This window comes from Zalophus californianus, chromosome 1 (assembly GCF_009762305.2).
Source record: "Zalophus californianus isolate mZalCal1 chromosome 1, mZalCal1.pri.v2, whole genome shotgun sequence".
NCBI lineage: Eukaryota > Metazoa > Chordata > Mammalia > Carnivora > Otariidae > Zalophus > Zalophus californianus.
In genome coordinates this window covers 213,103,798-213,118,713 of record NC_045595.1, presented here as the reverse complement: position 1 = coordinate 213,118,713, position 14,916 = coordinate 213,103,798, and the positions used below count along the sequence as shown (strand labels likewise).

Sequence of the window (14,916 nt, the reverse complement as noted above, 5' to 3'; positions counted from 1 at the left end):
CGCTGATGGCCACCAGGCACAGGAGGAGGCAGAGAGGACCCTGCCCCACAGCCTCAGGCGGGAGGGCCGCTTTGCTCGCAGACTTCCTGCCTCCAGGTGGTCTGAGAATAGACTTTGATTGTTTTAAGCCCCCCATTGGTGGCCCTCGGTCGTGGCCACCTCAGTGCACGCACACAAACTCGTCGCTGGAAACTCAGTGGCTTGAATGGCTCACGTACACGCACAGTGGACGCTGGTCACTCCGGGCAGGAGAAGCAGGAAGCCAGAGTTTTTGTTCTGTTCTGTCTGTGCAGGCAGCTTAGCAGGACCACCTGCTCTCTCCGTGCGGAGGGCTTCAGAGGAAGGCAGATCTTTTGTTGGGGGGGCGGCCTGGGACTGCGCGTCCGCTCCATGGGCTCCAGCTCCTGAATGCGGGGGTGGAGCAGCATGGCCCAGCAAGAGCCAGGCCCATGGATGGCCAACAATGGATATGGCCCACTTATCTTTGGGAAAAGGATGTTCAGGAGAGCCCCAGGCTGAGCACGTGTCCCAGGGCTTGTCCAGGGCAGCCTCCCAGATCCCCCCTCGACTCCCCGTGGGGCTGCCGCCTCGGGAGCAGGATGTCTCCATGCTCTCCCCGCTCAGACAAGCTGGGGGCCTTCCATGGACCCGACCCCTGTTAAGCAGTGCGGGACCAGGCTCTCTCGCTGGAGAGGAGCTTAGAGGCTGCAGACCTCTCTGCTCTGTCACCACCTCCGAACAGTTCTCCCTTACCTTCCCATCTAAAGCTGCACCGGTCACTGCTTATCCTATCACAGTGCTTGTCGGGCAGGCAGTGCTGGGCCTCCATCCAGCTCCTGTGCGACCTTGGACAAGTTGCCTAACGTCCCTGTGCCTCTGGATTGCAGTGCTCCCTGCTCCATGAAGTGGCTCAGACAGCTAAGGAGCTCAGAACAGCACCAGCAGCAGGAAGTGCGGCAAGCACTTCCCCCATCCTTGGGGGCCGGCCTCTGCACCAGACCGCGGACCCCCGCACCCCTGCTTGAAGCCGCCCTACTCCCAGCCCTGCTGCAGGTCAGTCCCCGGGAGTTACGGAAAACAGCCTGGAAGGTGCAGCTCCTCTAGGCCCCCGCAGGGTCTTGGGATGTGGCCCAGGAATCCAGGTGACTCTGCCTGGCTCTGATGTGCAGTCAGACCCACCACCAACCCCAGGTGGGCCGGTGTTTCAGGGTCACTGTCCCAGGGCCGTGCCAGGGGACGCAGGGGGCCGGCCTCCCCGTGACATCGCTGGGGGTGACTGTCGGGAAGGCTGCGGAAAGGGAGCAGGCACTCCTCAGACAGATGAGCAGGGAAGCCATCCAGCCCTTCTCCCCACCTTGGGGGACCCGGGCCCATCTGGGCAGTGGCACAGTTGGTTTGAATTTGTGGCTAAGGAGACGTTGAGGGAAGCCACTGAAAATGCAGCCTGCGTGGCTCCTGTGTCCCCGGCAGCACCTCCTCTCAGAACCGGGCAGGCGTCTGTCTCAGGCTGGCTCCCCAGGGCAGCAGGAAGCCGTCCAGCTCCACAGGCGACCTGCTGCCTTAATGACCGACATGCAGCCGCTCAGCAGCCACGTTGGCTGGCTGCAAGTGCAAAGCCAGGCAAGCAAAGCAGACCATTAAAAAGCGACACAGAGGCTTCTGCCTGTGGCCCAGGGTAGGTAAGCCAAGCGGGAGGTGAGGCAGGGCGCACACTCTTGGCAGGACACCCAGCTCTCGTGTCCTTGTTAGTAGGTCACAGCACAGGACTGGACTTTTAGGGCCTGGTGGGCAGGGATCAGATGGGACTGAGTCACAGCAGATGAGAGGTCACAATCCCAGGAGAAAGTAGGTGACCCACATTGTCTTCAGGGTTTGTCCACCCATCCTTCCATCCATCCTTCCATCCATCCATCATCCATCCATCATCCATCCATCATCCATCCATCATCCATCCATCCATCCATCATCCATCCTTCCATCCATCTATCCTTCCTTCCTTCCATCCATCCATCCATCCATCCATCATACATTCAGTGAGCGTGTACTGTGTGCCAGGTGCTGTCCTAAATTCTAGAGACCCAGCAGAGAGCCAGCCTACAGTCCAGAGCAGGGGCCCAGACGATCTCGGGGCCAGGTAGTGACGCAAGCCAGCCGAGGGCATGGCATGAGTGCCAGCCAGGTGACAATGACAACAACACCGCGGCCTGGTTGTGCCCCCAAGGGCTATGGCTCTTGCACCTGGCAAGGCCGTGAAACGACTTGGTGTGTGCGTCTGCTCTGTAGACATAGCTACATTCGCACACGGCGCTACCGAGGCCACTGAACCACAAACCCGGGGGCAGGGCCGTGATGGTGGATTTTTAAGGCACTGCCTGAGGCTGCGATGGAAGCCTCCACCTCCAGGGAGCTAAGGGACCACAGGTCCTGGTGGCCTTGCTGAGACCCTGTGCCGAAAACCCACTTCCTGAGGGCGGCTCATGGATGGAGCTTGGAGGCGACATCCCTGGGAGACCCAGCACTCCCAAGCCAGCCAAAGCAAGCCTAGAAGCTTTCCCGGGGCCCGGCCGGACCTTCCCTTGCCCTCCCACCTCCCCTTCACCTCCAGCCAGACACTGCCACCCACGGCTCTTCCGGCTTTCCCTGGCTCCTGCCCCATTCCTGCTCTCAGGCGGGCTTCCCCCAACAAACTCTGGGATGGCCCAGACTAACACACCCCTGCATTACAGGCAGGGCCTGTCTCAGACCAGAGTCTGCTGGTTCCCTGTGGGCTCCGTGGGGTGGGTTGAGAAGGTCACAGCCCTTCTATACACCGGCCTTGTGTCTCTGGACAACCCTGGACCCTTCTCTGGGCCTTGCTTTCTAGAGAAAAGGGAGACGCTGAGCCAGATGTTCTCCAAGAACCTTCCAGCTCTCGGCACTGCACCACCTCCGCTCTGGTTTCTGGCCTGGGGCTCAGGCTGTGTGTGCAGACACCTGGTCCTGCTTTCAGGGGGACAAGCTGTCACCCTCTCCCCGCTGTGAACCAGGACCTCCACCATCCAGCCCACTCCATTCCAAAAGCCCACTCAACCCCCCACCTGGACCTTTTGTGGACACGGTCACCCCAATATGTTTTAATGTTCTCTGGCTCTGAACCCGCTGAACCCACAGCACATCCTTCCAGCAAACACCACCTAAAACCTGAGGGCCATGGGCCTCGGCGCTTTCCCTCATACCCACCTGCAGGCCGTCGGGAGACCCGCTGCCCCACCTCCTAATGCACAGGGCCACTGTCCCCTCTGCCACAGCCCTGCTCCGAGCACCTGTGGCCCCCCACCCCGGGCTGTCACAGGGGCTCCGGGAAGGTATCCTCCTACCCTTGCTTCGCCAGGCACAGTAAAGATGTGCTGATCTCTCCCCGTCTGGACACCCAAGGTCCAGCGTCTAGGAGGACAAAGGGCCGGGAGGTCTGCCTGTCACCCCACTGGCCTCCTTACTGCCTGCTCACACCAGCAGGTGCCCCATTAGTGACCTTGCCCGAGAAGTTTCTCCTGGAATCTGCTGGCTCATGCCCCTCCTCACATGAGTCCCCTTCTCGAGTACCACCCGGCCATCAGACCAGGCTCTGCTAACCACGTGGCCCGCGCCTCTCCCCGAAACGTGCCGGGAATGACCTGCCCACTGTGTCGTGTGTCTGCAGGGAACCACGGTCTGAATGCAGAGTTCAGGGCAGTGCCGTTGGGCAAGGCAGGGAACAGGCCCCTGGGCCCCAGCCTCCATAACCCACTGCTGCGGCTGAGGGATCAGGGGGCCCTGGGGGTACTCGCCAAAGCAGCCCTGGCCTCCCAAAAAACAAGCCAGCAGGGCCCTGGCCTCTATCCCTGCCCCCCAGGATAAGCACATGCGGAAAGGAGGCAGGATGGGCGCAGCGGGGAGCAGAGCAGGAGAGAGGGGGGCTTGGCCGGGACTGCAGTGTTAGATCCGGAGGACCCGAGCACCCTCACCAAGGGTGGTCTCCAAGGTTGGCGATGCTGGCAGACAACACTGTAGCAGTGGGGGGCAGGTGGAGGGGCCCTGAGGAGCTCTGAATTGTGCCCCCGCCCCAGGGTGGGGCTGAGGAAGTGACTTCACCCCACAGCGGTGGCCCGGGAGGCTTGGGCATGAACAGGACCCTGGGGTGGGCTCTCTTGGGGCCGGGGAGCCGGGGCGCAGAGAAGGTAACTAGTAACACCGTGTTCCATCCGCTGGGGTAGGTGAGGGTCCGGGGTCCGCTGCGACAAAGTGCCACAGGCCGGGCGGCCCGAATACCGACATTTCTGTCTCACGGTGGTGCTGGAGGCTGGAAGTCCTCCCCGGGGCCCCGCTCCAGGCTCTCCCAGCTTCTGGGAGCCCCAGGGGTTCCTTGCAGAGGTGGCCGTATTCTCCCTGTCTTCACATCATCGTCCCTCTGTGTGTGTGTCTCTGTGTCCAGATGTCCCCTTTTTATAAGGACATCGAATTGGATTAGGGCCACCCTAATGGCCTCATCTTAACCCAGCCATCTGCAAAGATCTTATTTCCAATTAAGTTTCCATTCACAGGTAGCAGGGGTTAGGACGTCAACATCTAGTGGGGGCGGGGGGGGGACACAATTCAGCCCATCCCCTGGGGGCAGGCGGGGTGAGGCTGCCATCCCATCTGCGGACAGGGAGAGGGATGTGCTGGGCTGGGGCCGCCCCCTCCCCACAGCCCCGTGCAAGCATCAACCTGCATCTCATTTTACGAGCTGGAAATGTAATAGCAAACCCTCCTGCTACTTAAATTTCTACATCAGGACCTGGAAAGGACGAGCTCATTCCCCCACCCCACCCCCCTGTGTTATGCTGAGCTGATTCAAGTGGGCACGTTGCCAGGGTGAGCACTAACAGCGAGGCTCTTTCCCCGCCTTTGGGAAGATGCATAATAATTTTACATCTTCTCCATCTGGCCAAACTCAGGCTCGAACATCCTGATGATGAGCCAAGGGGCAGATTCTCCTTGGTTTCCTCTGGTGGTAGAGCTTTCTAGAACGGGAGAGAGGAGCCACTGAAAACACTGTGGGGCTAGCACCCCCTTGGACATATTTTATTGTTTTAATATACAGATCGGTTCCTTTGAAAAGGGGGCCACAAATCTCACGGCATGCCCCTTTTATGTCCATAAGCTCTAATTACTGGATATTTTGTAAGCGCCTGAAAAATTATATTTCTAATTCCTCCCAAGGCCCGTCATGAGAAAGCTTATTATAATGGTGGGGCTTTCCCGCAGGGTTTGGCCACTACACCCTGAGGGCCCCAGTGATGTGAATGGCTCCTTTCAAGGCTGGGCCTTGCAGCCCCAGCACTGACAGCTCAAATGTAATGTGCCCGCTCATGATGCCCGTCCCTGTGCACACGGTGGATGCACCTCTCCTGTCTGGAGGCCGTGGAGAGCAAGGACCTCATCTTATCACCCTGTGTGCTCGGGACAGGTTCCGCAGTGCACGGTTGAATCACGTTGTCCAGCACAGAGCAAATAAAGGAGGGGAGAGCCCACGGGGCAGGCTGAGCCATCTGGAAACCCCTGGCTGCAGAGAGATGGCTGAGGGCAATGGTCCCTCCCTGCTCCCTGTTTGTCACCTCCTGAGACCTGGTGTCTGTCCTTCATGGCCTTCTCCCAGCTCTGGACAATCCTTGGCTGTTAAATGTCTCAAAAATGCCAGGGAAAGATCTTGCTGCCGGGCAAAACGTTCCCTCCATCTGGGGTTTATTAGAAAGAGCTCTGAAACTTTACGGAGGGGTACAGAGTGGAAAATCTCTGCTAAGGGGAGCCGGGCTCATAAACTCTGAAACTGGAGGAGACACAGGGCCGGGGGTGGGGGTGGCAGGCGTTAGCATGGGTGGTAGGCGAACTTGAGGTCAGAGAGCAACCACCAGCCTCTGCTTCCAGAATCCACACCTGGTACGACTCAACCTCAGCACAGCACACAAATGCTAGGCTAATGATTGCCTGTTGTTTGCTAGCTGGCAAATTCTGGGAGGAAAAACAGGAAGGAAAGCTAAGCCCATGCACTTGGGGAGCATGTGGTGTAGACTTAGCAGGTTATGGCAGAACAGGAGAGTGCCATTGTACACCAGGCTCTAAGATCCTTGAGGCAACTAGAGGGTGGAGGTGGAAGACTGCTAGTTACCCCAACACCCTTTCCATCCTTTTCCATTAGTAATTAGGACCCCAGCTTTTGGCTGGATACACTGTATGCATATAAAAGGCTACATCCCCACACTACACTCTGACTAAGTAAGGAACGTCTTCTTGGCTGGAAAGCGGAGGTGATGACTGTCTCTCAAGCAGCCATTTTGGACCACGAGGTATCACGATCAGGACAAAGCAATGTGGAAAAAGCCTGAATCCCAACTCTCATCTGAGCACATTGTAATAGAAATCTCAATGTTGCTGGGTATATTCCCCAACCTCTCTTACAGTTAGGTGTGGCCATGTGCCTAAAGTGAAGCAGATGTGTTATAGGCAACTTTCAAAAAGCATCCTTAAACAGCAGGGCCATGCCTTCTGCTGTGGACTGAAATTTGTCCCCCTCCTCAAATTCACATGTCAAAGCCCTGAGGTCGGTGTTTGGGGGTGGGAACTTTGGGAAGAATCTGGGTTTAGATGAGGTCATGAGTGTGGATCCCAGGATGGGATTAGTGTCTTACAAGAGGAAGAAACTGGTTCTCTCTGTACCACGTGAGGACACAGCCAGAAGGCAGCTGTCTGCAAGGCAGGGAGAGAAGCCCCACCACAACCCGCCCGTGAGGCACCCTGATCTCGGACTTGCCACTTCCAGAAGTGTGAAAAATAAATGTGTTTTTATGGCCCCCAAGTTGACTGAGGCATCTTCCTTCATTTCATCCGTCCCGCTGGCTGGGACGCCCGAGCAGCTGGTGCAGAAGGGAGCTTGCTGATGATGGAGTAGCTAAGGAGCCAGATGCTGGTCTGTCTGGGCCAGATCGCTCCCTGCGATTATCTCGGATTTGCAATGTACTCTGAGACAGAACATATATATAAACCCTGAACGTGAATATGGCTTTTGCTTTGGTTTTCTAATAAAAAAAAACAAAAAACAAAAAACAAAAAACTGAGTAATTATTTTGCCTGAAAATTCTCACTCCATGGGCTAATATGCATTTTCCTTGTTGTCACTGTCCCAGATCGGGTGGGTGTCCTGAGGTTCCCTGACAAATTCCCATATACATGGTGGCTTCAAGCGGCAGTGTGCACTCTCTCTGCCTGCGATCACGCGTCCACGGGGCCGCACTCCCTCCAGAGGTTCCAGGGGGGAAGCCTCCTGCCTTGTCCGGTGCCCGGTGCCTCCAGCCGGTGCCTCCAGCCTGTGGGGCATGGCCCCTCCTCTGCCTCTGTGTCTCTCCCTGTGTGTCCCCCGTAGGGACGCTTATCAGATTGAAGGCCCATCCAGATAATCCAGGATGGTCCCACGTCAAGATCCTCCCACTAATTATACCTGCAAAGACCCTTTTCCCACAATAAGTTCCCACTGAAAGGTTCCAGGGCTGGGACGTGCCCAGACCTTCGGGGGGACCACTCCTGGGCCTGTCACCGTGGGTAATCACCCACAAACACGAACAGGCTTGCAGAAGGCCATCAGGAACAAGTAAGATGAAAACTGAGAGGGAAGCAAACGAGAAGAGACGTTAACTCTCGGGAAGCCCCTGAGGGCTGATGGGGGCGGTAACCGGGTGACGGGCATGAAGGAGGGCACGGGATGGAATGAGCACTGGGTGTTATACGCAACGGATGAATCACTGACCTCTACCCTGAAACTAATAAAAAATAAATAAAAAAGAAAAGAACAGAACCACTCGATAGAGTTCTATAAATATGCAGGTGATCATATAAGTACTTATATTAGCATAGGGCCTGAGTTAGTGTTAAGCTTCTAAAGGGTAATATTCATAAATAAAATACCTAATTCTGAATTGACCAAAATTAAAAAAAAAAAAAAAAAAAGGACCTGCAACGTGTCAGCCGGCAGGAGGCTCCCAGGCTCCTGCCCTCGGCTCTGAAGCCTATTGGCCTGGTGGGCGCAGGTGTTGCCTGGGGCCACTCGCCTGGACCCTGCTGTCAGCCCGGCCGCCTGGGGTCAGCCATGGACCCGTACTCCCTGCCTGGACTGAAACGTGACCTCGCAGCCTTTCCCGGCCACTTCAGCCACTCTCCCACCTCCCCCTGCCACCTCTGCTCATCTCGGAGTCCCGAGCTCCCCTGTGCTGGGGAGGGACTTCTGACACCCCCACTGGCCCCCGGCCCCCTCCCAGCGTCCGGAGCCCCACGTCCCCCCGCCGGTGGGCGCCCTGGGGAAACTGGTGTTGCCAAGGCCTCCTGCCCAGTGCGCCGCTCCCTCCGCTGTGTGCACGAGCTCACGTCTCCCTCTCCTCGGGTCCCCACGGCCCTTTCCCAGGGCAGCCCTGGGTTCCTGCCCCACAGCAAGCAGCGCAAGCCCAGAGACGTCCCCTTGAGCTCGAGGCCTGCTTCCTCACCCGCCAAGAGGAGACAGCAGGTCTTCTGTCGCGTGGTGGTGCAGATGGACGAAATGACCACGTGCCAGGTGCTTGACAAGTGTGCAGTTGGTGGCCCCTGGCCGAGGCCACCCAGCAGCTCCCCAGCCCCCCAGACTCACTGTCGGTCCCCCATATTCCAGGGCTTGGTGAATGGCCTAATGGCACCAACTAGAACTAACAAGTCACCTGCAAAGAAAAGCTGGGAGCGTTCTCAGCATCCCTCACTGTCACCCGCCCCTGGCAATCCGGCCACGTTGCCCCGTCCTCTCTGCCTCTCTGCCGCAGCCTCGTGCCCTTTGCCAGCGCTGCCCCCTTGCTGGGGCGCAAAGGGGGGGGGCGTCTCAAAAGGCCACTGCAGAGCCCCTCCCTCTCTTGCTGGCCTGTGCTCCCTGCCCCCCACCCTCCTCCTGCCGCCTGCAGGAGGTGCCTTCTGGCCCCGGGGAGCACGGGGAGCCCCGAGTGCGGTCCGGCCCTCGGGTGGGTCCTTTCCAGCCCTGGGCTCCCACAGCCTGCCTCGTTCCCAATGACAAGGTCACTCCTATCTGAGCTCAGAATCTCAGCTGAGCTTACAAACACCAAAGAGAATTTGTACATATTTCAAAAACCACTCAGCTCAAGGCTCCCCTCTCCCCAGAAGCCTCTCCCGGGCGCGGAACCCTGTGCACTCGGCCACCCTGCATGCCTCCAGCCTCCACTTCCTGCCCCTCCCCCTGCCCACCCCCAGCTCCCAGGGCGTGACCCCCCCACTCTGCAGGGCCCCCTTCCTTCCCTACCCCCGGCAAGCAGAATTCCACCCAGTCGTCCAACGGAGGAGCTCTAAGGGGAACCCCCAGAGGCGGCAGCTGCAGGAAGCGAAACCACTCCAGGGTCACAGGGCCCCCCAAGCCCAGGGAAGCTGAGGACCCGCACCGCGGCAGCCCTCCCCGCCTCCCACCTCCTGCAGGTCCACCCTCGGGGAATCACCCTGCAAGGAGGCCCGAGCGATGGGGTCTCAGAAGTGACACTGGGGAGACCCAGGCCAGGCGGAATGAAGAAGAACCAAGAATACCCACCCAGTTTCCCTCAGAGGAAGAAAAGGTTGGGGAGGAAGCAGCCCTCCATCCATGAGGTCACACTGCAACCAGAGGACAACGTGATGGGGTCCTTTGTAGGCTGTTACCGTGTGAGCGACGTGCCCAGGACAGAGACACGCTCAGCCTCCGCCGTGGCCCGGAGCAGAGCCGCCGCCGCACTGAGGAAAGCCCGGGGCAGCCCGGGGCAGCGGGCTGCAGGCTCCCACCCCTGTGCTCTCTGGAAAGTGCCGGTCCTCTGATTGCCCACTGACCCACCCGGCCCCCCCTTGGCCGGGGCACCACTGGGGGAGGCTGAGGGAAGCGTCTACGGCCTTGGTCCACACACCCAGACCTCAGGTTCCCTGTGCGACCCCTCCCCGTCCCCAGCCAGACCGGCACCCGGGACCCCCTTGGCAGCCAGGGTCCCGCATGGATCAGCCCAGGGCTTCCACACGCCTCCTGCCGCTGTCGGATCGCCCTGTTCCTGTTGCTATTAGTGCTCGGCGCTGCTGGTTGGTGCCGCACTGCTGGTTGGTCTGCAAATCCCTGGGCAGCAAAGGGCGCCTGCACGTTGCCGAGCAGGGCCCCAGCTGGCAGGAGAACTAGGGGAACAGTGACATGTCACCTCCTCTGTGTTAGCACCCCCCCCAGGTAAGAGCCCCCGCCACTCACCATCTGTCCTTCCCAGGCAAGAGGAGACCCCCTCCCCACAGGAGGTGGAAGGACAGCTCAGAAATGGGCCTCTGGCTTCAGAGGAGGATAAAGAGAAGGGGGAGAGACAGACCACAGTGGGGGAGGGGACCTGAGCTCCCACGGGGCAGCCACCTTCCCCACCGCCCCCCCACAGGCAGCGGGTCAGACCCAGAAGGGGGACACACTCCTCACAAAGTCAGAGGAACCCGGGGATTCCTCCGGAAGGGCTTGTCTTTTCACAGGCTTTGCAGCCCCTCCCCAGCACCTTTGACACTGGCCCTGATGCCCATGCGTCAGGTTGGTTTAGATCATGGCTGCCCGTCCAACACTATGAACATCTGGGGCCAGAGAATTCTTTGTTGGGGGTCGTCCTGTGCGTTGGAGGATGCTGAGCACCCTCCCTGCCTCTACCCACCAGATGCTAACGGCAGCGCCCCAGAGCTGTGGCAACCACAGTGTCTGCCGACTTTGCGAAGCGTCCCTCTGCATCCAGACTGCCCGTTGAAAGGCCCTGCTGCACGGGCGTCCCGGCTGAGAAACTGGTATAAGCCTTCCCTGTGCTCTTTCAGATGCAGAGCCTGCAGATTCTGGGATGTGGGGAGGGGCTTGTGCACAAAAGCAGCGGGAGAGACCAGGAGGGGGCAGCTGGGTGGAGGGTGGAGGCAGCAGGGTCAGAACAGAAGGCTGCAGCAAACCCACCCCCCAACAATGGAGAAGTGACCTAAATAGCTTCCAAAACATTTGCATACAACAGTTTGCATTTGACTGACCCAAGCTTTTGGAACATGCAAATTCTCGCGGTCTCATGGGTAAAAGAAACCCTTTGTGAGGCCAAGCTGGGGTGGGGGTTGTTGAGTCCAGGGCCAGAAAAGGACTCAGCTGCTCCTGGAGCCACCTGGGGGGGCGAAGGGGGTGCCGGCCCCGCCTGCTCCCCCCAGCCCTCCCACCTGTCGCTTCCTACCTGGCAGCATCGGTGTGCGTGCGTGCACGCGTGGGTGCGTGCGTGTGCGTGTGTGTATACATGCATGCGTATATAGTGGCTGGAGATCAGCTAAAATAAGAGGTAAGTGAGTTAACATAAAATGGGGAAGTTTTTGAATTAGTGAAGAATATTTGCATTATTAAAAATAAGAGATTTAATGCAAGTAGATATCTACTTGGAAAGACATGGCCTCCCTCCCCAGCGAGGGGCTCGTTGCTCCCAGCCCCTCTGCTGTCACTTCCCCGTCCTGACCGCATGCCCCTCCTCCATCAGGAAGCAGCCAGTGATGGCCCTCCTGGAGGATTGTGCACAGACCTCCCCAATACCAGGCACTATTGCTAACTACTTATTTTGATAATGGGTAATTCTAAGACACAGTCTGAAATCCCAAAAAGCAGGCGAGGACACATTTCTTACCTCAGTTCCCAACTGCAGTGGGTTGAATGGTGGCCCCCAAAAGATAGGACCACTCGGAACCTACAAATGTGACCTCACTTAGCAAAAGGGTCTTTGCAGATGTCTAGATGAGATTGTCCTGGGATGATGGTGGGCCCTAAATCTCATGAAAGCAACCTTACCAAAGAGCAGGGAGAAGAGATCTGTTGAATAGGCATTTTCCATCATTTGAATAATCCATATCTTTATGAGTCTGGCCTTTTTTTTTTTTAACATGTGTAGGTGCTGAGTCTACAAATATCTGCCTCTGTGGAGGTAATCTCATGAGTGTTCTCTTCTGCTCTATGAACATGGAGATCTATTTTCAGAGGTTTCTTAATCTCAGACCATCTTTACATCCCCAGATCACAGCCTATTGGGTTTTACACACTTTTGTGTTGACATTCGTTCATGACACAGAGCTGTGGTTATCTCTCTGGGCTTACCTCACTGGGTTTGGTGTTGCTCCTTTATAAAAAGAATTTGGAAATGTCCTTCCTTATCTATGCTTTACAGCCACTGAGGCAGCCTCTGGTGGTGTCCGCTGCTCACAGGTGTGGTAGAGTCACCCGTGAAGCCATCTGGGCCTGGAGCCATCTGTAGGCTTGTCATTGTTCCAGCATTACAATCCTAGGGGTCCAACAGCTAAGGTCAGTGCAATATTGGTTGGTAATTTGCCAGGAGCACATCTGCACGCAAAATTTTTAAATGATGGTAAAGGTAACCATTATTATCATGCACTGTCAATTCTAAATGGTCAGCAGAAGAATACACCCATCTTGAAAGGACACCCCCTTGGGACAGGCTCACTGGGATTTCATGAGCACATGCTGTCCTCAGCAAAGCCAACATGAACCCTGAGCCTCTGCCAGTGCCTGGAGCCTGGTCTGACAGCTGGGTTCATGGGCATTTACATCATATTCAAATTATGCTAATTTACTCCCCCCCGCCCGGGAATGAGAAGATCGAGAACAAGAATTTTCTGTCCTATTATTTGTGAGACATTATCATAACAATATTAAGGGAGGGGCGCCTGGGTGGCTCTGTCAGTTGGGTGTCCAACTCTTGATTTCAGCTCAGGTCATGATCTCAGGTTCGTGGGATCGAGTCTCATATCGGGCTTTATGCTCAGCAGGGAGTCTGCTTGAGATTCTCTCTCTCTCTCCCTCCCTCTGCCCCTCCCCCATCTCTCTCTCTCTCCTTCTCTAAATATATATATATATGTATATATACACACATATATATATACATATATATGTATACACATACATATATATATTAAAGGAACTTTGAAAGAAACCCTTTAAAACCTTCAAAAAATTAAGCATAGAAATTCCTCAAAAAATTAAGCATAGAATTACCGTATGATGGAGCAATCCACTCCCGGGCAACCCCCTGAAAGAACTGAAAACAAGGACTCAGAGTGGCACACCCACGTTCATGGCGGCATCATTCACGATAGCCAAGGGGTGGAAGCCACCCAAATGTCCCTCCGTGGATGAATGTGGATAAACAAAACACGGTCTACACATACAGTGGAATATTTTTCAGGCTTAAAAGGGAAGGAGATTTTGGCTTCTGCTACGACACAGACACGGAGGACATTGTGCTCAGTGACATATGCCAGACACAAAGGGACGGACACCGTGTGATTGTGCTCACAGGAGGGACCTGGAGGGGTCAAGTTCAGAGACAGAAAGTAGAACAGAGGCTGCCAGGAACTGGGGGAGGGGAACCAGGTGTCGCCTTTTAACAGGAAGAGAGTTTCAGTTTTCCGAGACGAGAAGAACCCCAGAGGTGGCCCCTGCGGATGGTGGCACGACGGTGCGAGTGTGCTCAACGTCTCTGGGCCATGCCCTCAGAAATAGTTACGAAGGTAAACGTCACGTTATGTGTATTTTGCCACAATGGATCAAACGCATAAGTAAAACAAAATGTTCTTTAACTTATTAAAGTAAACAAAAAAGTTATTGTTAGAAAAAACAATTTTTTAAAGGAGACAAGAAACTGCACACGCCCTCCGTCGGGATCCAACCAGGGAAGGTTCCTGGGAGCCCTCCAGCTTCACGCCCACCGCTCTGCGTGGCGATTCCCAGTGAGCTGGTTTTCCACCGAAAGCTGCTGAGCTGACCTCTTCTTTCCAGACATTCCCACCAGCACTGTCTTACCAGAAGCTTCATCCTTGGCTCTCATTCCATCGACTCATGAGTTTCATTCCCGGACCTCCAGGGCCACTCTGTCATGAGAAGACGGGGTGCTTTCTGCTCAGGGGGAAGGATCCTCTGGGGGAAGAGGCGTGGCCACCCCAGGGAGTGTCCTCCCGAGGGGGGGAGTCGCCCCTGGACAGTCCCTAGAAGGGCCCCCGGGCCAGCAGGAAGAGGCCTTGCTCACTTCCTGGGGAGCAGGGGCGGGGGGTGGCGCATGGACGGTCCGGAGTCAGCAGGGCCCCCTCCCACCCTCAGGGGTGAGTGCCATGGCCTATCTCCCCAGGGTGCCACGGCCTGACCTCCCTAGGGTGGTCCCCCCTGCTGTCTGAGGAGTTCAGATACTCCAGAAAAAGCAGAGCTTCTGTTTCCTGCTTAGTGTTATTCTTCAGGTCATGAACAGAGTCGACTCCCCGAGACAGCTCGGGGATGGGGTGATGAGGGCCGGGGGCAGAGGCTGGGAGGCCATTCTACGGCCCCAACATGGTGTGGGAGAACTCAGCATGTGAGGTGGGGAAATCCCGAACGTGGGATGTCCTCTGTCGAGCTGTCTCCCAGCCAGCAGGTGACTTAGCTGGCCTGCCGCACTTCTGCACATCACACCGTGATGGTTTTCTATTTCAGCAGCTTCGTTCCAAAGCACATCGTAAAAGGCCAGTCGAACTATTGCAAACAGTACATTGGCAGTGGAAATAAAGATGTGTGGGCATTTCAAAATCTGTGCCAGTTTCATCTCATCTCCCGACTTGAACGTGCCCCACAGTGCCGGCAACCATCATCGAGGCAGGGATGCAAGACGACTGTGCACGGGGCAGGGTGGGGCGGGGAGGAGAGCTCTGTTAAAGGACTTAGCGCCCAGATGACTACTCCAGACTTGAAGGCAAATTCTGAACGCGTATGCGTATTTCGTGGCTGCCTTGCCTCCCTGGGGTCAAGATATATTTATTGTCCAGTGTAGGGATGCTCACAGCCCCTGGGCCTATGTCAGCTACCGCTATACA

At 56.6% G+C, this 14,916-nt stretch overlaps 1 long non-coding RNA gene across 1 annotated transcript; it reads right to left on the bottom strand.

The window, feature by feature from the left end:
- Positions 1 to 5,065: 5,065 nt before the first annotated feature.
- On the bottom strand, positions 5,066 to 13,992 carry LOC113917919. The gene is made up of 3 exons (XR_003518392.1): positions 13,880 to 13,992; positions 12,158 to 12,341; positions 5,066 to 7,016 (listed from the first exon to the last, which is right to left on the bottom strand). It is a non-coding gene; the product is annotated as an uncharacterized LOC113917919 (long non-coding RNA).
- Positions 13,993 to 14,916: the final 924 nt, after the last annotated feature.